Source organism: Pinus tabuliformis, chromosome 9 (assembly GCF_031772625.1).
Source record: "Pinus tabuliformis cultivar Carrire ecotype Pingquan chromosome 9, CPIR1, whole genome shotgun sequence".
NCBI lineage: Eukaryota > Viridiplantae > Streptophyta > Pinopsida > Pinales > Pinaceae > Pinus > Pinus tabuliformis.
The window spans coordinates 1598447976-1598473031 of NC_142307.1; positions in this window are offsets into that span (position 1 = coordinate 1598447976).

The following is a 25056-nucleotide window of genomic DNA, read 5'->3' on the forward strand; positions in this document are numbered from 1 at the left end:
TTGTTTGAGAGAGGTGAAGAAGAGCAATTCTTTCTGCTGGGAGGTGTTGCTGGGTTGGAGCCTGCAATGGTTGTAATCCTCTCAGAACCTTTATTTCTTCATTAATAAAAGCTATTGAGGTTCTTCTATGTGCTTTTGTTCAATTATATATTGTGATGATTGCATGTTTGGTTTACACTAATCCATGAACCAGTTATGATTGCATGCCTCTTGTAGTTTCCTTCTTTGTCATTGTGCAGGATCTCATTGTAGCTGGGCGAGCAGAAGGACAAAGAGCTAGGAGCAAGCGGCCAAAGAGGAGAGTTTGGATTCGACATTAAGCGCAAGGCAACGGTTAGTGATTCCTCCATTCTCTTTTGCTTTCATAAAGAAGTAAACTTTCATTAGTTTGTTTTACAGTTGTTGCTAAGGAACTGTCACCCTTAGAGTGGGTTAGGGTCATCCGAATCGGATACTTTTCCCTACAACACCTCCTCCTTGGGACGATCAATCCACATCACCCCACCTCCTACCTGGAGGTATGGCTGCATGCGATCCCTCAGCCCACCTGGCTCAAAATTTCCCCCTACTGGAGGTCTTTGCATGAGTAGATGTCCCTACTCGATCTCCTCACAGCTTCCCTTGTTGTGGCTGCTCCACAATCTCCTGAAGCTGTTGCACCAATCGTGGCTCCTCCACAATCGTCTAAGACTTATCCTGGCTCTACATGTTAAGAGGTAATATACGCTCTCTCTCAACCACCGAGTCTCCATCAGTTGCCTCGCTGCTCAAGGCTTTGCATGCATCTTGAACCTCAAGAGCATACAGGTTCTTGACCCGTGAACCAATCTGCTTCACCTGTCTAGTGATGATGTGTCTAAGGAAAACCTTTCCCTCACTGAAGACTACATCATAGCCTCTGTCTTCCAGCATCGCGATTGACACCAATTTTCTCTCCAGTCCTGGTACATACTTACATCGGTCAAGGTAAGGCGCGCTCCATGCTCCCTCTGAAAAATAACCATGCCTACACCTGAGACACTATACTTCTCATCATTACCCATCGCTATGAGTATCTGGAGATCATTCTCCTCCAAAGTATTGAACAAACTCTTGTCACCCATCATGTGGAAAGAAGCTCCAATATCAAGAAACCAACCACTTCCCACCAGGGATGAAACCATGCATGCAAAGAGTGTGAAATCCAACTCAAACTGTGAAGCAAGTGCCTCACCTTCAGATCCTTCCCCAGATCCCTTCTTGGATTTCCTTCGTGGACAATTTGCAGCATAATGGCCCACCTCATGACAATGAAAGCATCGCACTTTCGATTTGTCAACCTTCTTCCCATCATTGGAAGAATTGGATTTGGAAAAAGAACCCTTCTCCTTCCCCTTCTTTGCTTTAGCAGCCAAAGTGAAATTTTCTTCATCAGATGCCTTTGATGAAGATCTGTCCCTAGTATTCCGCCTGATCTCCTCTTGCACAAGATCTGACCAAAGTCTCTCCCATCCTGGAAATTTCTCCCGACCATTGACAGAGTCCTGATAGGAATGCCAACTCTTTGGAAGACCAAGGAGAGCCAATCTCACCAATTCCTCATCATCGACAGTCACCCCCACACTTCCCAGCTCATCCCGGCATTGGGTGAACTTCGTGAGATACTTGGGCATACTGTTTCCATTCTCAACCTTAATGTTTCTGAGTTTATCCTTGAGCGCCAACTTCCTCTGGTTTCTCTTTCTTTGGAATAGATCTGTCAATGCTTTCCACATCAAGTATGGAGAAGCCTTTCCATGCAGGCTAGATACAATGTGATCAGAATCCTTCGACACTTTGTTGTCTTCTTTTTCCAAACCTCAACGTGAGCAGCATCAGTAGGCTTTGGGACCTCAGCATCTATGAAATCCTTCAACTCATTGTCATCTAACACCACCTCCATCCTGTCTTTCCATGAAATATAATTCGAACTGCCTTCAAGGGCATACTCCAATCGCAATCCGTAGAAAGACATTTCAACTTTGACACCAAGAAAACACTGCTGCAAATTCGAATTCCACCAGCTCAAAACTCAACCGCTTCTGATCTAAAATTCATGAGAACAAAGTATTTCTCGTACAGAGATTGACTGTATGGGATTTTACTGGATATCTCACCTTCCAAAAGAAGGATGACTCCAGAGGCTACCTGGCCCGATTACAGACTTTGCCTGAAGAAATAAAATGTAATCACTTTCTGAATAATAGATCTGATGATCAACTCTGCTCTGATACCATGCAGAAATTTTGAATAATAAACACTTATTCACAGAGATTATCCTAATTATACACTATTGCGAAATACATGCATAATACATAACCTCCTCTACTATTGATCATCAATTTGCAGTATTCAGAAATGATCGCATGTGCACATTGAAGCATCAATCACACATATCAACACAATATATCACGGGGAAAGCATACAACTGAAAACCCCCAACTATCTGTATATTATATTGATTGAGAACATGTAACAATACATAGTACAATACTCCTCGCAAGTACTCAATACTATCTCCACCTGTTACACACAAACTAGCTCAGGTCTGAATCAATCACAGGTTCAAATCTCCTCCGCTGCTTGCCTGCCTCCATTGCGTAATCCTGCATGAGAATAATGATGAATGGCTGAAGCAAACTCGTATTTCCTTGGCTGAACCACGCAATCCTCATTGGCATTACTCAATCCCATTGATTGTGCAAGATCTCATGCACAACTATAGTCACAACTGATAGCAATCTCAACCTCTAACACCTGCCTCCACTGAACTGTCCATGCACTGAGTTAATTGATGTATTCTTTAGTTGCTTTATGAGTTAATAATTAGTGAATTAATTAAAAATTAATTCACATCACTCATCACTAGTGTATTCCGCAGTTAGACTAAATGCAACTAGTTTAACCAAGTCAAACTGAACACAACTCCATCAACTCCTCAATCAACTCCACCAAACTCAACCACATGAGTTCTAACTGAAGTCCTGCATGCAATAGCTCAACTGACCCACAAGAAAAGCATATTTCCTTCTGACAGCTGCATGTGCCACATCTGTAGCTCAAACTGAAGTGCTCCAAGAGGATAAGATAATGTTTATAGTCCAAATATTATTATGAGCTAATAATATTCGACTGTTCTATTTTTAGCCTGGCAGTCTAAAAATAGACTTCGCCCATATGTCTAAAAATAGACTTTGTGCCAAAAATAGCTTGCGGGCCCACTTAGTGAAGGCGACTCCTTTCCACTAAGCTCCATCATCTTGTTGCATTTTCAACAATAATCACCAACAAATGGATTAAGGTATAATTGGGGCCTTGACCGGGTGATCTCCCCATTGTTGGCTTGGTCAAATCTGAGCATCAAAATTTTTGACACTAGAAGGAGGGTAGACTGACAAGCTGACCCTGTGGAGCTTTTTGCTTTATTTTTATTTTTATTTTTAAATGGCTCCTTACCAAACCCTTATTTGGAGATGCGTTTATGGACGATTATCATGTACTACTACTCCTTTAAAAATAGTAAAAATATTGTCTAAAATTAAATTTTATGGTGAAAGTGAAATATCTTCATCTAAACATGTTTTTCAGTTTATTCATTGTTGTGTTTTCCATGATATTGATTAGGTGCTCAATATTTAGCTCAAAAATCAAAGTTCTTAGAATTGCTTGAAACCTGAACGACTGCGTACATCTCGGCTATATGATCCCAATGCAACTCGTTTCACTTAAAGTCGAGTTCGTATGAGGAATATATCGTGTTCTGTCCACTTTGCCAAACATAGGAAATTTTACAAAAAAAAGTACAGTGACTGCACAGTGAGCAGTCTGTACTGTTGACATGGAAGGTGATTGGGCAGGGTCAAGGGGATGGTAAACATCCAATTAGGATTTGCCAAGTGGCATTTTTCTATTGGTTTGCAGGTTGGTGATTTGGTTCGCTTTGATTGGTCGGAGGTGGACCAATGAGGAGGGGACAAGTGGCAAGCTCGGAGGCCGCCACATGTCCTCCCCAAAGGACCAGAAATATGGCACGCTTTACCAAAATTTTTGGGTAGGTCAACAAAGTCAAACCCGCGACCTGGCCCACGTAAACTCTAGGACTTATTGCTACACCCGCACTATGGTTCTTATTAGACTATGGTTGCCGCTTATAGTTATGGTGTTATACGTTTACGGTTGGGGGAGGAGGGAGCCAGCCCACGAGCCATCCCCCTCCCATGTGATCACTATAATATAACCGTTGGTTTACGGTTAACCAAAAATTGTGGCATTTACTGCTAACATTTAATGGCATTGCATGTGTCCACTATTGCGAAGACCGCCAAGCCAACAGTTTGTATGACCGCGCCATTAAAACTCGCTTAATGTGCTAATCCAGTTTAACCCTTAATTAAACTGCATTCATCCATTAATTAATCCACTATTTAAGCGTAGTGAAGATGGCGGAGTTTTTGGCAGATCCCCTAAAAGTCCACGGTAACTTGAGTTTTAGCAAAGTTCACTGGAGTTACTCTAGTTTTAGTGGAGTTTTACTAGGAGAAACAATTTTTTCCATAACTTTTGCAACATTCGACCAAATTAGGAGTAGAAAAAGGTGTTCATCTAGTTCACTGGAGTTCCTCTAGTTTTAGTGGAGTTTTACTAGGAGAAACAATTTTTTCCATAACTTTTGCAACATTCGACCAAATTGGGAGTAGAAAAATGTGTTCCTAGATGATTTTGATGTTATGAGCACATTGAAGCAGGTTTCAGGAGCAATAGAATATTGTAAAACAACATTTTTTCCATTTTGAGCTAATACAGATGCCCAAGCCATAGAAGCTGGACCAAGGAGATGTAGCCCAGGAGGGGTGAACTCCTTCATCAAAACACTGTGTTAAGTGTTAATTTTGATGGTTTGTTGTACATTTGACTGCTACTATTTAGAACTTTACTTTTATGCTATTTTTCTCATGAATTTGACATAAAACTTGACATAAATTTACCCGTTCATTCAAAAACACCATAAAGGAAACCTATGCACATGAAGCAAATGATAAACAGTTGTTTTTAATTCTGAAGTTGAAATTAGCACAACAAAACTAACATTCAACAACAAATTAGATATTTTCCACGAAGGTGTCATGTGCAGGTTATTTACTCTCACTTTTGAAGGTTGAGTGAAAACTTGGCATGAAACATTATCGACCACATCCATCCATACATTCAAACATATTATATATGAGTTTTTGTTTGATTTTGAGGATTATGATTCTAATAGATTATACTATGAACTAAATAATATTAGGATAACACCTAATGAGTCATCAGAAGAATTTTCTATAAGATTGATCCATCTTTGTTATAGTTTTCCTTTTAATTATATGCCTTCCATTAGTGAATGTTTTGAACACCTTATTTCTCATCTTGATAATCAAGATCAACTTATCATTAATAAATCTATATCATATATTAATTTTCATCCACATAATGATTTAGATTGACATGAGAACTTTGAAGATATGGAAGCTATGAGTGAACAACATTGTGTGACAACTTTTTTCACTCTCATAGATATGGATTAGGGGGAACATGATACTTTGAAAGAAGAACATGTGACCCATGACATTTCTCATATGCCAACATCTTATTTAAATAATTAAGAGATCTCTTGTACAGACAACGAGGTTTCAATTATCCATGAACATAGCAATGAAGAAGTTTTGGGTAGATAGGAAGAAAGTTTCCCCACTGTAGAAAATACTATAACTAGCTCATGATCAAAAGGGATTGAATCTAAAACTTGTGTTCAAAACATAGAACAATCTTGCCATAGGTCAATTGTTGAGATTCAAGGTCAATTTCTTGGGAATTCTATTAGTGATCATTCTTCTAATTCTCCATCAGAAACAACTCTTGAATCTTCTTATTTTGAAATATCTTATGATGTGCTCTTTCCTTCATCTTTTAACTATGAACATGATAATGCTTTAGATAATATTAGTTGTTCAGACTTTCAGAGAAAAAATGCTAAGGATATCAATTAATTTAATATTAGATAAGACTAATTGAAATTAGATATGAAGGCTACTATTGCACGGGACTCTTTTTATTTCATTTCATCTTACACTTATTTTTCCTTATATCTTGACTTATTCAATGATTCTAATTCTATGGATATCATTTCAGATCCTGTGAATTTTCAATTAATAGGACATGGATCTATTAAAGTGCAAGATCATGTTAAATTACATGAACTTATCTTCTCCCATGCAATTAAACCCTCTCAACCTTCTATATGGGAGAAATGATTTTCTTTAGCAAACATTTTTTACAAGGAGTATTCTATTGATTCATTTTCATTTCAGATTAGTGAAGAGTCTTTGTATACAAATAATCACTAGGTGAGACTAAGGGTTTTAATAAAACAAATGATGATATTGGGTGCCACCCAATTTCTAGCAACTTATCTTATACAATGAAGGATGACAATAAGTTGGTTATTCAAAGTTTGAATTCTTAGAGACTTGTCAAGAGCTTGAGACACTTCGGTTGCAACCAATGGTTATGTCAGTTTCTCATGATCTTGCTAAGATCTCTAAAGTTAATCACATCAAGATTCTTCCACTAGATATTCTTCATAGCAATTTTACACATGATCCACGCTCATCTATAAAATGTTTCCAAATTTTCCACATCAATCATTGTACATATCATGATAGAATAGAAGATTGGTTAAAAGAATCTTTCCATGCAAAATTTTATTTAAATAAACTGCTCTTTCCTGGCACGCGCACACACACACACACATATAGCTTATTAATGATTGAATTTTTGTTTCTAATTCCTTTTTTATATATGTTTCTAGGTTTAGATCTACGTGGATGACTTCATTGGATGTTTGATTTTACATAGTTATGATCGTCCCTGTAGATTAGAATAGATATAGGAGTAGAAAAAAATAAATTTTGTCTAGTTTTAGATTACTTTTCTTCTTTTCATCAAAATAATGCATTTATGAATTAATATGCCAATCTCAAGCTAGCGACAGTCATCACAAGGTCATATTTAGGGAAGTGATCTTTACCTTTTCTCCTCTCCTAGTAATTTTTCATCTTGCATATGCTTACAATCATTAATCACATTTTTTATCCAAGTCTATTTCTCAACTAATCATTATGAGGACTTTGATATAAAATGTTTAGTTTCAAAAAGTGTGAAGCAAGAAATATTCTAAGAGAATAAAATGGGAAAGATTCCATTCCTTGCTTACACATCACTTCCATTACTTTACTCTTTTTATGTGTAATTTAATTAATTTGGCTACCCTATTTTGAAATCAATGTCATAATTGTATATCTAGTTTAGAATGTATCTTTTTCAATTTAAAATCTTTTATGTTATTTCCTTTGAATAGAAGGCTCGAATAACACTTATATTAGTAAAATTAATATATCACAATCTAAGAGGAAATGATGTCTTTAACGTTAAGTTATTAATCAATTTTAATAAGGCTAGGAGACCTGATTTAAAATTTAATTTATCCCTCACAATCTAACTATTCCTTTTCTTTTTTAAACTATGATATGATGATATATGTACTAATTGAGATTTATTATATTCAGGGCCTATCTTAATGCACTAGTTTTTAATAGGTTTTTTGGAATTTTCTATATCTTTATTTTCCTTTTCTACATTTTCAGAGTATGGTGATTCTTCTATCATAAATAAGGAATTTACAAGATTTTCTATGGATTTGGTTTTCACAATCCATCGAATTTATGTCAATAGTTTTGTACATTTTCTTGATTTTCTTTTGATTTATTTTCAAATTTAAGTATTTTTAAGTTTTATATGAGAAATCTCTAAGGTGACATAAATGGAATATATGCTCTAATATTATAAATATGAGTTTTTATTTATTTAAAAACAACCACATTGAGTTTCAATTCTTATTTATTCACTATCAACTACAGAGGAACACTAAAACATATTTCAAATATTATGGTTCTCTTTCAAATAGAGGAAATAACCTTAGCCTTTTTCTTTGAATCCCACCCCATTAAATAAATCCTCTACATTGGTAGATCAAGGGAAAACTTTTGGAGTTAAACTTATAGAGTATTATATCTATTTTCTTCAAAAAATATATAAGAGCATCTCTTGTACTACCCCGCTCTCCTTGCCCAATTGCATATTGCAATTCTCTACAAAGCAAATCCAAGGAGTGAAATTTAATGTAAGAGAGTTGAAAACACTGCAAAGTGTGGGAAGTACAAGTAAACTCATAGGGGCTATGGATGCTTGTTGATAATGTGGTTGCACTTGTATGGTACCGAGACACCTTCATTGAGGCTATAGACACTTGTAGGCATAAAAAAATGCAGTAACAAGAGATAAAATATACGCCTAACATATGTTTACTTATCATAAAAATCCATAGCTATACTTTTTGTATTCAATAGTACAAGAATAATATAAAACAAATTTCCCTAGTTTGGACTCATCTTTCAAAGATTTAGTAGATAATAAATACTTTCCATTTTTTTTCCATTAAATTTGCCTTATGTGGGACCCATAAATTTTGATGAAATGTTTGAGAATTTTGTGAAACTTATCATTTATTTTTTAATAAAATTAAACCCAGTTGTATTAATAACAGAGATAACTGCTTCACCCTAGTGCGTCACCATTTGTTGAGGCCTCAACAACCACCCTTAGTTTTTCTTAGAAGGCCCCCCATGTATATTTTGAAAATAATGCCTCTATTTGCATTTGATTTTGTTTACTTTATGTTTTATAATTTTCAAAATTTGAGGTTTCATTCATCTTCTACTCTTCGATATTTTTCGGATGATATAAAATTTTCTTCATTTTGAATCTAGGATCAAAAGTTATGGCCCTTAGAAGTTGTGGTTTTTCTTTTGTTTTCTTGTTAACATGGAAACCTAGGTGGAGAGTGATGTGGAAATACTCACATGTACCCTCACTCTCATGTGCACCTTTCTTATGCTTTCGAAACCATATTCCCCAAGAATATTTGTTGTAATATTTTATGTTGACAGACATACTTTTTTCCATCTCGGACATTATCTTCTTGCCACTTTTTTAACTTTGAAAGTCATTGAGAACTTGGTGCAGGTGCATATATGGGGCACATAGTTTGATGAAGACTGGACCAAAGTTTTCTAATGTGATGGGATGGTCACATGATGATGCTGGGGGAGAGATTTTAAATGTTTTGTAGGAAATTGTAGACATTTACATTAGGATGTGAGTTTTTTTTAGAATAAGTTGGAGGAAATATTTCCTAATGGAAATATTTCTACTACCTTCAAACCCCTTAATACCATTATAATTCTCTTAGATCCGTCAAAGTCCCTGTAAACCCTAAAGACATGGAAGAGGTCTACTCCATCCTATGTTCTTGTGGGATTCCCTACATTAGGGAAACTGGTCGCTCCATTAACCAGAGAATCCAAGAACATGCAACATATATTAAGCACAACCGCTCTTGTTCCTCAGCTTTAGCTGAACATGCAGTGAAATCCAATCACCATGTCTGCATCGAGGATTCTCAGGTCATCACTAGGGTTGATCACTTCCATCATAGGAAGCTTCAAGAAGCCATTGAAATTGAAAAGCACACTATTAATCTTAATAGGGACGATGGTTGGAAGTTAAGTAGAAGTTGGATCCCCACCCTCTTTTCGTAGATTGTTTTTTGTTTTGTTTTGTATATCTATATATATATATATATATATATATATATATATATATATATATATATATATATATATATATATATATATATATATATATATATATATATATTATTTTTACTTTTATATATATCCTCTTTGACCTCCCTATTAAAATATTATCCAATATTTTAACATAATAATATTGAAATATAACTGTTGAACATTATTCTTTTTTTTAATAATAACAATATTAAACTTATTTTTTATTATTATGTATTTACAAATATTCAATTCTTATTATATTATTATTAAATTAATCTAACTAATTTGAATTCAATATTATTTTAATAAAAAAAATATTAATAAATTAAAATAAAACATAACAAAATAATGATAAATTTATTCAACTAATTTTTAACGGCTAATTCCTAACAACTATTTCCTAACAGTTAACTCTAGAACTAGATGCATCCTTGCTATTTAAAAATTCTAACTGATTGATTTTTTCACCCTTTTCCTGAGGATGAACCACATTAGATGGTTCGAAACGTCGACCAAAAACTCATGATGTGATTAATTCGAAAGAATTTATCAAAATGTAAATATAGTTCCATTTTCCCTCATTTTGTGGAGAAGGAGAAACAATCCATATTGTGACTCTTGTTTGTGCCATGTTAGCTTTATTTTTAATGAGGAAGAGTGGTTGAGAAGAGCAGTGCAACAGTAGCAAAGAAGTGGAGAGGAAGAGAGGAGGAGCTCCAGAACGAGGAGAAGAGACATAATTCAAAAGTGTTAGTTTTTGGTAGCATCAAATGTGCTCTAGCCTTGAAAATTGGTGGAGAGGCTAAGACACATGATTTCTAAAGAACCCAGAAATCATTTGGTGAAATTCCACCCATATTGTATTTTATTAAAATAATTAATATTTTTAATGGGGTTCCTGAGTCTAAGCTTATGGAAATTAAAATATTAATGGGTATTAATCAAAATATGGGTGAGAATGATCTAGAAGGCAGATCAAGTCATGTTTTAATCTTAGCCTTTGATTAGAGACTTAATCTCGACCGTTTAAGTCTCAACGAGAAAATTATAAGAAGGAGGCTTGGGGTTCATTTGGAAATGCACAAAGAGATTGAGGAAATCAATTTTCTGAGGTGAGAAGTTCTCAGGAGGAAAATCGATTGGGGAGATCTTGCAGCAGAGGGGTAGTGAGAATCCGAGAGAAGGAATTTCCAGAGAATACAAGGGAGAGAGAGGACAGAAAGATGCCCAGAGGAGGGCTGACACTAGCCTACGTAGTGTTGACACAAAGGAAATGCTGTCAGTGAGGGGAAGTCGAGTTTCTACTGAGGGAATTCAAAGTTCAGTTGCCGGAAGCCAAGGTGTGAGACTGGAGGAAATAAAGTCGATTTCTCAGCCAGCAGAGCATCCAGAGCAGAGAGGCTGCGTAATACCCAAGAGGGGTGATGCAGATGCTGCCAAAGGTGACGCAGTTTGACACAGAGGCCATTAGAAGGTGATGCAAAGCTTCCAGAGCTGAGGATCAATGACTAATTCTCCAGTGATAGGGTGAGATTATTTCACCAGCCTTTTGTCCAGTATTATCTCTGTAAATGATTGCTAGTTGAGCATCCTAGATTTGTATTCAAAATTTTCTCCTTCATAATAATAAACCCTCAGAGCTATTGCACCGGTTTTCCTGCATTGGGTTTTTCCAGGGACTATTTTGTCCAAAAATAACTGTGTCCTATGTATCTTGTTCTTGTTCAATTTCCTTGTTTCATGTAATCAAATTGAAGTAGTGTAGGTTGCAGAAGTAATTTGCTTCAATATTCAGAAGAATAACTTGATAATGTATATTAAAATCAAGTAGTTGAACAAGATTCATATTTTTTGCAGTAGGGGTTCCTTGAGTATTAGGAATTTTCACATGATATCAGAGGATTTATTTTCAAACAGGGAAGAGCAGATCCAACACTGAGTAGAAAGGCCAAAAGCTGCACTTGGTAGCAATTCGAATCCCCTTAAAGGGATCACGTAGTCCTTTCCGAGAAGCAGAGATTTCGAGGAAATCTCTCTCCGAGAGAGTCGACAGAGAGGTATGATTTCTAGTTCATGAGTTTGCGGAGGCAAAGGGAGTGACGCAGAGCCTCAGCGCAGTGCTTGAAGGGCGTAGTTTCTGCCATGGCAGGAATCCGTCGAAAAAGAGTGATGACACATAGAAGGGGAATTTTCTCCTCATAGGACTTTTCTCACCAAAAGTCTAAATTTTTCACTTGTCGGACAGTAGAATAGTGCTAAGCAGTGACTAGAGGAGTCAGTTCGACAGTTGGGTGAGATGGCATCGCATGGGTTCAGAGATCAGGATAGGTTGGAAGGAGATTCCAACTATGTCATATGGAAGACTAGAATCTTAGCTATTCTGGAAGAATATGATCTCGAAGCCTACGTCAAGAGTATTGTGGTTGTTCCTGCTGACAATGATCAAAGGAATAAGTATAAGGCTGAGAAAGGGAAGGTGAGGAGGCTCAATCTTGATGGAGTTCAATATCATGTGGTCTCACACTTGCAGGGCAAGGATATAGCCTGAGAAATGTGGGAAGCTTTGTCATCACTGTGTGAAGGCACTTCCGAACAGTGGAAGATGTACCTAGAACAAAAGTTGCATCAGGCATTGATGTAAAATGGAGAAGGGGTTAACTCCTATCTTCAACGTCTTGAAGACACCAGAGAACAACTTGCTGTAGTGGGGTCTACTCCTCAGTCTACCACGATGCTAAGGATGACCCTAAATGGAGTCTCAGATGAATGGTAAGTCTTCATCCAAAGTATATTGGGCAGGGAAAGACTACCTTAATAGGAGGAGATGTGGGTAACTCTTCAACATGAAGAATTAAGGAGGGACCTAGTAAAGGTCAACATCAATGGCAGCAATGGGAGTGGCACGAATATCAAGGAGGAGGAGGAGAATGCAACTTTAGCATCAAAGGGACAACAGAAGCCGAAGCAGAAGAAGGACATTTTGAAGGTGAAATGTTTCAGATGTGGTGATATGGGCCACTTTGCATCCCAATGTCCTTTGAAGCAAAATGATAAGGATGAAAAACATGATCCTAAGGTTGCTCTAGCAAATATTGACGAAGATGAGTTTTCCATGAGTGCCCACACATCTCCAGTAGGGAAATGGGGCGATATTGAGCTGTATTCGGGAGGACTACATGTGGGCAGGATCCTTGAGGAGTCTACCTCTTGGATCAATTCCTTTCTATGGGAGCCCAGGATTCAACAATAGCGAGATGGATTTCGTGTCAAATGATGCACTGGATTGTTTGGAGAGAAAGATGCAGTAGCCTGAGACAAGAGACTGATCAACGCAGAGCAAGTTTGGAAACAGTGCAGAAGTCAGCAGCAGTGTAGAAGATTCAGAGGGTCAGAGAATAGTAATATTTAGATTCCAACATTCATGGTATTATTCTGAACACATTTAAGTTAAGTAATTTTGGATGTTTTTCAATTGCTTCTCTTAGCAACTGAGTTATAGTACGAATGAAGTGTTAGCAGTGGCAGTGCTAACAACATAACAGATGCAAAATTTGAGAGGGAGCTGTAGTACAAATGCAGAAGTGGAAGTGGAAGTGTCATGGGAAACAATACAGTTTCAACAACAACACAGTGTTGGTGGCAGAAACAGTACAGAAAGGAGATGCTTCAAAGACAGAGCAACATGTAGGTGGACATGTTGCTAGAGCACTTTCGTCGCTAAGAGGGAGTGCTAGTTATTGGTAGCTTCAAATGTGATCTATCCTTGAAAATTGGTGGAGAGGCTAAGGCACATGAGTTATAAAGAACACATAAACCGTTTGGTGAAATTCCACCCAGATTGTAATTTATTAAAATAATTAATCTTTTTAATGGGGTTCCTAAGTCTAAACTTAGGGAAATTAAAGTATTAATGGGTATTAATCAAAATATGGGTGAGAATGATCTAGAAGGCAGATCAAGTCATGTTTTAATCTTAGCCATTGATTAGAGACTCAATCTCAATCGTTGAAGTCTCAACGAGAAAAGTATAAGAAGGAGGCTTGGGGTTCATTTAGAAACACAGAGAGAGATTGAGGAAATCGATTTTCTGAGGTGAGGAGTTCTCAAGAGGAAAATCGATTGGGGAGATCTTGTGTTAGGTCCCTATGATACTAGTGATTCCCCCATTACTATTGTCATTGTATCCCTTATTGTTATTGTTGTGCCCCTATTGTCCCCATATTGTTATTATTATGCCCCATAGAATCCCACTATTGTTATTTTTGTGCCTTTATATTATTATTGTTAGGTCGGCTTGGTTATATTGTGTCCCCTTAGACTCCTATATATAGAAATGAGGTTTTGTCATTTGAATCATCCAAGAATTGTTCATTTGTGTAATGTAAAGGAGGTTGCCCCCTCGAAGAGACTGAATTCTAAAGTGTTTATATTTCTTTTCTATCTTTTTGTGAGTTGGTTTCATAACATTTGGTATCATAGCTTTGGATTCTAGGGTTTCGCTGCTCCAAATAGGTCATCATGACATTTTCGCCATAATTTTTTTTTCACGACATTTCAAAAGCAAAAAAAAAAAACCCATTTGAGACGAAATTGAGTTGAACCTCAGGTCTGAATTTCAGAGCTTGTCTCACTATATTTCGGAGATATGATCTGAGGAAGTTACGGTTTTTGCAAGATCCAGAACTTAAGCTAAAACATGGCATCGTGGGATTTTCGCTATAAATCTTTCGCTACAAAAGTTTTAGAAGTTAAAACAAAAACCTATTTGAGAAGAAATCGTCTGAACCTCGGCTTCGAATTTCAGATTCTTTCTCGCTACATTTTCGGAGATATAGTCTGAGGAATTTAGGGTTTTTGTAGACCCCCGAATTACATTCCAAACAGGTCACCATGGGAAAATTGTCATAACTGTCTCGTTGAGCATCAAATTGAAATTTTGTAAGAAGTTACAGAAAGAGGACGAACTATAGTTTCTTGTAACTATTTTTTAGATCCAAAGGTCAAAACACTGACACATAGCACTTCATACAAGTTCGCTCTTCTGAAAATGTATATAATCAGGTCACCGTGGGAGAGTTGGCATAACTCTTCCTTGTAGAATCCAATTTCGATCAGAATGGTGGCATTGGAAAGAGGGCACATAGGGCTACTGCAGATCACGATTTCAGAACTGGGAGATCCAAAATTACAGAGGTACATCAAATTTAATATTGATCTCCTACAAAGTGAAAAAAAGGTGTGTATTTTTTTAAATTTTTTCATAAGCTTGGTTTGAAAAATTAGTTTGAAGGAATTCAAAGGGCATAGTGAAGCATTATTATTTGTAATTGATTCCCCGAAGAAAGAAAATGGAAACACCTAATAAGCAACCTGAAAGCTCTAGCATGACTCATGAAGAAGATGAAGAAATGAAACATGATATATCAATATTACGAAACCAAGTGCAACAATTTTCACTTGCACAAAAAGGTAACAAAAAATAAGATGGATGGTTTAAAGAGAGATGTAGAAGCTAAGATGGATGGTTTAAAGAAAGGCATAAAAGCTAAGATGAATGACTTGGAAGCCAAGATGGACGACGTGGAAACTAATATGGACGATTTGAAGACAGATTCGAAGACAGATTTGAAGATAGGCATGGAAGATTTGAAGACAAATTTGACAAAGTTTCTACAAGAAATGCTTACTAATGGCGAAAGGGTAGTAAAGGAAACTCATGATGAGAACAAAACAAATGTTAATCATGATTTCATAGACACTAACGTTGGATCGAAGAACGACCATGTTCCAAAGATCGGTATGAGGAAGTTTGATGGCAAGGATCCCGGAACATGGATACTACAGATGGAGCAATTTTTCGATCTCCATAATGTGCAAAACCCACAAAAGGTACACATTGCAACTTTATATTTGGAACCAAATCAGTTTGTATGGTATCGATGGTTTTTCTCTCGTAAACAAATTGTCACTTGGGCCATTTTTACGAATGAAATGATAACACATTATGAGGATACAAAAAGCAACATTTTTTTTAGCCAATTGATGAATCTCGAACAAAAGGGTTCAATGATGGAGCACATTGAGGACTTCCAAAAATTGAATATAAGGGTAAAAGATATTCCATAGGAGAATAGGATTGATATGTTCATAGGGACTTTAAAAGATAACATCCAACATGAGGTTTTCCTTTGGGAACCATATTCATTGGAGAAGGCATTCAGGTTGGCAAGGAAAATGGAAAGCAAAATTATGGCAACAAGGAAGCCTACCACTCACAATCATAAAGATGGAAGTGTTGCTACCCCTAGCCATCCACAACCTACAAGATTGACACCACAACAATTGGAAGAAAAAGAGAAAAAGGGCTTTGTTACAGTTGTGATAGCAAATACACTAAAGGTCATAAGTGTGCCAAGAAGAAATTATTTTACGTAGATTGTGAAGAGGAGGAAGAAAAGGAACAAGAAACATCAAAAGAAGAGGATATACACCAGAAAAAACCCTAGAAAAATAAGAAATGAATCTGACCATATCTTGTAATGCATTGGATGGAATTACCACTCCTCAAACTATCAAGATAGAAGGGCATATCAAGAAGAAAAAGGTAATAGTGTTGATTGATTCAGGAAGTACACATAATTTTATTAATTATAAGATAGCCAAAGAATTAAATTGATTCCTATATCTAGCACCATAGTGTCAAGTGATGGTTGCAAGTGGAGGAACTATAAATTGCTCAGGAAAGTGCCATAATATCAAGCTATCCATGGAAGAATATGTAGTGAATAGCCCAATGCTTTCCATTCCAATGGGTGGTGTTGATGTTGTACTAGGAGTCCAATGGCTACAATGCTTGGGTACAATAGCTTTTAATTTTTAAGAACTTTTCATGAAATTCTCTTCAGAAGGAAAGGAAATTGAATTAAGGGGTATCGCAGGGAAACCGGGAAAGATAATCACCTCTAATGGATTGACAAAGCTTCAAAAGAAATAACAACGAGGCATAATTGCACAATTATGTTCACTAGAGGTTCCCACATCGAAATCATCCATTTCTCCAGATCTCCAAAAAGTCTTGGACAATCATTCCAAGGTATTTGAGACTACCAAAGGCCTCCCACCTATTCGTGATCATGATCATGCTATCAATTTGATTCTAGGAAGTGTTCCTCCAAACATCATGCCTTACAGATATCCCTATGTCCAAAAGAGTGAAATTGAATGTATGGTTGCAGAAATGCTAGAGGTTGGTATAATTCAACCTAGTCAAAATTCTTTCTTTGATCCAGTAGCATTGGTTCACAAGAAGGATGGATCATGGCGCATGTGTCCAGATTATAGGGAGCTCAACAAGCTCACTATTAAAGATAAATTTCCCATTCCTGTCATTGATGAATTATTGGATGAATTGCATGGATCAATTTACTTCACCAAGTTGGATCTTCGTTCAGGATATCATCAAATCAGAATGAAAACTGAAGACATTCCAAAAATAACATTTAGAACTCATGAGGGTCATTATGAATTTTTGGTCATGCCTTTTGGCCTTACTAATGCACCTTCTACATTTCAAGGTTTGATGAATTCCATTTTCAAACCCTTCCTTAGAAAATTTGTGTTAGTATTTTTTGATGATATACTAATCTACAACAAGTCTTGGAAGGATCATGTCCAACATGTTGACATGGTACTCAAACTATTGGAGGAGAAACAATTATATGCAAAAATTTCCAAATGTTTCTTTGGAGTACAAGAGGTGGAATATCTGGGTCATATTGTATCTCACGAAGGTGTTAAGGTAGACCCTAACAAAATTAAAACCATTAAGGAATGGAAAATCCCCACATCCATAAAGCATCTACGAGGATTTCTCGGGTTGACATGGTATTATCACAAGTTTGTTAAGAATTATGGGAGAATAGCAGCACCTCTAACAACATTATTGAAGAAAGATGCATTCTCATGGACTCGAGAAGCAACGAAGGCCTTTGAACATCTTAAAGAGGCAATGTGCCAAGCACCAGTCTTAGCTACACCGGACTTCAAAAAAACCTTTATTGTGGAATGTGATACCTCAAGAAATGGAATTGGTGATGTTTTAATGCAAGAACAAAGACCCATTGCTTTCAAAATTCATCTAATCAAAGGAAAGTATTTACACAAAGCTATTTATGAGAACGAAATGCTAGCAATACTACATGCACTTAAGAAATGGCGACCCTACTATTATAGAAATATTTGGGCACTGCAACCCCAATCACATATGTCCATAAACCAAGGGCATATAAACCCCTAAAAGTGTTGTTTCACACACTAAAGGATCAAGGTCAACTGATTACATCATTTCCCAGAAGTTCTCCATGAAAAACTACTCAGAACTAGTCAAAACTGGACCATACAGACTGCTCCATGCATAGGGTGCGATGAATCTCACCTACTACACACAAAGGGTGTGATGCATACTGAAAATCCCTTTTGCAGGGTGCGATGAGCAAGAGCAGAAAAATGGCAGATGCAGTTTGCTAGGTGGAAACCCAGAGAATCTTCTATAAACTGCTCATATGACACTTGCCTCTCTGAATTCGCCTAGGGATAAGTAAGGGATAATGAAATCTCCAAGTGGAACCAAGAACTATCAGTGAAATGACACTAATCAAAATCCCAGAAGCTGACTCACCCCCCTGCAAATATCTATATATGGATCCCTCATCCTAGAGATCTAGGGGCTATAATTTTGTAATTTGTAAGGAAGTGTTGTTGGTTTCTCTTTGAAGACATTGCATTGTTGGGTGATCTTGATTTTCATGAGGTGAAGAGGGCTTTCATGCTGGGAAGATGATGCTGGATCAGATAGCTGGGTTGTAATCCTCTCTTCTACTAATTCTATCAATAAAGCTATTTGATTTTTCCTCCATATACTTGTATGTTTCTGAATCTTGTATTTGTGTATGCATTTGTATGGTTAATGTACATATGATTCTATATTGTTTATGGTTATAGATCTCTACGCTTTGATGGTATTTTGCTGCTTTGACTCTACAGGTGTTCTTTGAAGCGGGACAAGTGAGGAAGGAGTGGCGAAGCTCTATCAAAGGAGAGAGGAAACAAGCAAGAAGCCAAGCGAAAGACTAAGGTTGGTTCTCTTTGCTTCTCTCTCATCTATCTCTCATAAAGGAAAACACAAGTTACTTTGAATTGTTTGTTTCTAAGATAGCTACCCATCTTAGTGGGACTAGCAGCGCTAAATAGACACTAGTTTTCCCAGAAACAAAATGGCGACTCCAATAGGGAACGAATAGTTTGTTTGTTTGTTACTGTTGTTTTCTTTATAAACTACAGACGAAGCCTGAAGTTAAGCCAACTAGCCTTCGAACTGCTTTTGCTATGCAACTGCAAAGTAGATCAATGCTGCTTCAGTCAATCTCCGGGTTGGTTTATGAACTGAACATCTGACTTGCAAACATCCTAAGTGCCCTTGTGGTAGCTCAATAACCTCATTAGATCATACCCCTATGCTTTGTGTTTACTGCCTATCATAAGCTCAGTCTAAATCCCTAAACTTAGCTGGAAATTTTGAGTGAAAACCAAGCTCAGTCTCATCCCTGGACGATTGCACTGTCTCTCATTGAAAGTCTGGATGCATCGCACCTCTCGTGTGCTGCAGGTGAGATGCATCCCTGTTTCCCTGCGTTACAAGTGCAATGATTGAATGAGACTATTTCTGCCTCCAGATTTTAGTTTTTTCTTCATTGTTTTCAGCTCTATTCAGTAGTTTTGCTATCTATGATCAGTATATCACTATTGAAACCTTCTTCCTTTACATTATTCAGCCTCCATTGATAAGGAATTGTGAATTTTTTTTAATGTATTTTTCATCATTTACAGTCCTCCTTTGCAAATGTAGCTTAATCGAACTGTCGTCTTTTGATTCGAAAGTGTCACAACTATCATTTTCAGTCAAGAAAAAGAGTGTCGTAAAGTCTTCCTCTTTTATATAGTCGATTATACTTTTGCCATTGTATTTGATTTGAATTTTCAATTATTTGAAGTGTCGAAAGCATTTTCCCATTCGAAATTGAAAGTGTTGTCTTAGTCTTCCTTTCGTCTTTTGAAAAAGAAATTGCTGAAGTGTCGCTTTGAAGAAAAATAGTTCAGATATGTACTTAGTTTTCTTCTTGTCATTCTCACATTAAGGAAACAAAAAAACAAATACATGCATGTGCATTTGCATTTAGACTGCTTGCGGAATTTGATTTAGGAAAAGTGCATTTAGTGTGTGCTCTATGCTCTCTACTGAAAGAAAAATCATAATATTCTTTCCTTTGTAGCTAGGATTTTCATTGCTAAAAGAAAATAAATGATTGTTTATCATTTTAGATTGCATACTTAGGAATTGTACATCTACATCATGCGGTGAACCTTGAAAGGCAAACTTCTTAAGAAAGATCAACTTTAAAATAAACCTCAATGAACATAAAAATGCTTTGGAACCTAACACACAACATCTAGAAGTCTAGGCTAGAGACGTATTCTGGCGTCGTAAAGCTTGGTAACTATCGTTTTCATCGTAGGTTGGGTGATTGCTCCTCTTTGATATGACAAGTGCCAATACGGACTTGTGCTCCCACGTACTGTCGAGTATATATTGGGAGACCACAATAGGCTGATATCCTTTATCCTTAGGAAGTCGTGTCTGCCGCCCTATCGATTGCAATGCACTGAACACAACATTCGGGAATATTGACTGCCGTATGTAAAGTCCTCAGTAATTTCTCTATAATTTACCACCGAGGTGTATATTGCAGTTTTGAGATTGGTTTGGTAATCCCTCTGTCTAGATTTCCAGAGAAGTCACTTTCTTTCCTTTTCAGGCTCCAAAAGAAGAGGTCCATCTGAGCACTTGTCACTTCAAGCTCATTAAAAATCAAAGGTGACTAGAGTCATCTTTAGCTTTTTCTCGACTCTTAAAAATTAAAAAAGCAAGTTGTGAAAAAGCGTCATAAAATTTATTTAATTCAGAATAACATCATTGTTCCCTCATTGATCTCAGGTTGAGATAATGGAGTCCACCAATCAAGGATTTCCCCTTGGGGGGAATCCTAGTCCCTTCTCTTCTTGGGGAGATATTGGTGCTCCACACATGGCTACATTGTCCCTTCCAGGACTCATAATTGGCCTGCCAGTTTGGCTATTCTCGACTCTGTCGTCCAAAACACCGTAATTACTTAGCAATCAAATCAGAAATCAAATGATTCTGGAGTTGCTCCCCCACCTTCTACTTCGTTTGTTTCTCCCTCTCCTTCTTCCTGTTCGCTTGGTGAAACTAGTGATACTAAAAACCAAGTAATTGAGAAGAAGAAGAAAGGGAAGGAGAAGAAGAAGAAGAAGCCAACGGCGAAAGGGAGCAACCATGCATCATCTGGTGAAAATCCACACATTGCACCATCCAAATCCAAATCTCCATGTGTCAGTTGCAAAGGAGACCACTATCATCAAGATTGTCCTTGCATCCCGCGGATCTTGAGAGACTGGTCTCCTCGCTTGCACAATCTGGTGTCTTCAACTTCTATTGATCATGTTGAAATTACACCATCAACTAGTGAAAACGAAGTCAATGGATAGAAAGGAAGATATAAATTTCCTTGTAGGTTGTGTGAAGGCAATCATGCCCTCAACCATTGTCCTTTCCTGGATGAAGTTAAAAGAGTCTTGGATAACCATCCTGCTTCACCGCAGTGACTTCCACCTGGATACAAGAAACTCTTGCCAAGTCCACCGCCAGTTGAAAATCTGACCGACATACCTCTGTTGCCGGTCGAAATGCCTATCATTGAAGATAAACCCTTTGAGTCCACATCAGACCAAAGTCAACAGGTCGAGACAGCAGTCGACCTAGTCTTGTCTTCAGAAGGTCCACCTTCAGATGATACAGTCCCCCAAGAGAATGAGAACGACACCATTCAAATTCTTTTTGTTAACACAAAATCTAATGAACATGGGGGAAATCTACCCGTTCCTCTACCACAGGAGGGGAGTTCCTCAGTTCAAGAGATTCATCTGGCCGTTTATTCGGTCCCTCCTCCAAGAAATCTAGTCGTTTCCTTTGATTGGAATCTACTAGCGAGACCCCGCCTACCATCTAATGTACCATTCTGAATCATAGTACAAGCTTACAGAATGATCATGGCTGGTACTATCATAGATGAAGGGGCTTCCGTGAGTATCCTTTCCTCAATTGCTTGGAAAGCGCTTGGTTCGCCATTGCTTCTGCCTGAGATTCGAAATTTGTCAGGCTTCAATAAAGGAACCAGTCGACCATTAGGGATCCTTCCAAATTTTCCTATAACTTTGAGAAGGAAAACTGTTCATCTGAATGTGATGGTAGTCCAAGGGCCACTAGATTACAATCTACTCCTTGGGCATGGCTACATTTATAGCATGGAAGCTACTGTTTTCTCACTCTTTCGGGTGATGTGTTTCTCGTATGAAGGCAGAATGGTCCAAATCGTTGATCAACTTTCATTCCCTAGTTCAAACATGGCTACTAGTCAAATGCCATCCCTAAATGGTCCTTTTGCACAAGGAATGTCTCATCAACCTCTAGTTCATCCACCTGATGACCGCGAGTGATTCGGTGAATGTGACTAAACCCAAGGGGCATGCGCCCTAGTCTGCTTCGGTAGGAAAACCCCAGATATAAGATATGTTTCCTCATAGGATATATGAAAAATCTTACACACCCATCCATTTAGGAAAATGGAATCAGTCTAGAATAATATTTCCTCGTTGAAGGTTATGTGATTGGAAGCTCCCACCATTCACCTTTGTCTATTTCGATGGACAAAGCCAAGGAAGTGTTTTGGCTGCTATGTGGATGAAACAACCTTGCTTTAATGCAAGAACTTCCATATGTTAACCTGGAAACTTTACTTTTCTTTATACCTAGGGGCATGCAAACCTTTTTTACGCAAGTGAAAAGTGGCCAGCGTAACTCTAACCCCGTAATTTTACTAACTTCAACTGATTAAGTTAGGTGATTGGTCTGGTCAACCATTCACCTTTGCAAAGTAAAGGAAATGTTTCTCGGGGAGAAACTATCCTACCTAACCTTAGTAGTTCATCAACCCTCAGGACAGTAGTTGGTCGTTCCTAACTTGCATACAAAAGGCTTCGGAGCAAAGTTTCGCATGGGGTAAGCTCCCTAAAAAATGAACTTACTAATGAGAGACATTCTTATTATACAACTGACACGAGCAGGTTTACGCGAAGTTCAAGCTCGTTAAAAAATAAACCTAGCAATGAGCATATGTTCCCCCAGAGTTCAAGCTCATTAAAAAATGAACCCACCTTCGGGAAATAACCTTTGTGATCGCATAGCTATCAGCTTTTGAGCCTTGGTCATGTTCTTACCATCACCTCCACTTTTTAGCTGATCATATGCCTCCACTTGATTGTTTACCCTTTTGAGGAACAGCTGCGATGAGTGATTTTGTTAGCCAATTTCTTTACACTGTCGTGATTGAAAAGTTCCAAACTTACTTGGAACCAGTTGCTATCCGAAAACATCACTCATTCCTAAAAAACGAGTCTCCTTTAAACCCTTTTCAGATTCGTTAAATATGAAAATATTTCCAAGCATTCCATCTCGTTAAAGTGTTTGGAAGTAACAAGTCTCCTTTAAACTCTTTTCAGACTCGTTAAATATGAAAAGATTGTCGAGCATACCAGCTCGTTAAAGTGTTTGGAAGTAACGAGTCTCTTTTAAGCTCTTTTTAGACTCGTAAAATATAAAAAAGATTGTCGATCAATTAGCCTCTCCAGCTCGTTAAAGTGATTGGAAGTGCCATCCCTCCTCTAGATTTTAATATTTTTGGACCTGAGGGATCATTACAAAAAAAAATCGAGCGCTTGTATTTTTCGGCTCACTAAAGTGATCGGAAAAATCATCCCTTTCGTATTATTTTATACTTTTTCAGACTTAAGGGATTATACTACGAAAAAGGACTACTGGAGTTTCCTTTCCGTCTCTTTTCAGACTCCCTAAAACTGAAAAGGATCGAGTTATCTTTGTCGTTAAACTCGTTAAAACAATAGCGATAAACTTGTCCATACGGACAAGTGCGAGTTTCACTGTCGCTAGGCTCGATAAAACATAACGACAGGTTTGCCCGAAGGGAAAATTATAGAACAAGCATATGTTATCCTCCTCAAGCTTGACAAAAATAAAGAGGTACTGGTCAGCAATGACTAGGGAAAAAGGGAAGAAAACTTTAAGAACTTCATTGGTAGCAGGTCACTCTTGAACATGACACTTTCACTCCGTCACCATGATTGAGTCGGGTTGGGTTATTCCGTTCACCGATCATATCACCATTGGTCCTCCGTACCATCCATTTTTGGGTTTAACGCTACCAATCCATTTCAGTGTCACTGATATGTTCAAGAGAAGTTGCTCAGAGAATTCACCAACCTAGCTAACGCCTCGTCCGCTACAATACCTTCACGCTCCATTCTTTCATGACTGCCACCCTGAACCTTGTATCATCAGATCGTTTTCACCTCCAAAAAATAATTTTCTCCATTTCGTGTCATAGATGTGGGATTCATTAAGGCCCTCCTACGATGGGTCACTTCTTATCAACATCAACTCATTATCCAAGAAGTTGATTTAGGAACAACCCTTTCAGTACTTTGAAGCTTGCATGCCTCAATGGCAAGTTTCTCACTTCCGGCGATAGGCTTACATCAATGGCCTTCAACCAAAAGATTTTGCGTGGTGTTTGACATTGACTCATGTATTCACATCACGTGAATTGTACTGCAGTACCTTGAGGGTCATTATCATTATCGGTGATTCCTCTCGCGCCTGTTAATAGCTTACATCATTAGCTGGTAATCAGGCGATGTATTTCCATGTTCGACATGAGAACATCTTTTCACATGGATCGGCTTGTACTTTGGGCGAATATTGAATGAGTTTGAAGACCCCAGATCTAGTTTCATCCATCCGATCTGTGATATATTCAGGAAAATAAAGACATCAAATGTACTCCATAGCTGCACAGATAATCATCCAAGCTAAGGGATGATGGATCTACCAGAATCATCAGTCTGCCACACAGACGATTGTCTGTCCTATGTACATGAAAATGAATTTATAAAGTTGAGCATGGGAATGCCCACCTCAGCTAAATCATGAAAATATTATGAAGATAATGTATTGTATTGTATCTTATTACAGGTCACCTTCCAGTTCGAAAAACCTTGGATCCTCATGATAAAGCATTTCACCTGACATCAGAAGATTTACGAC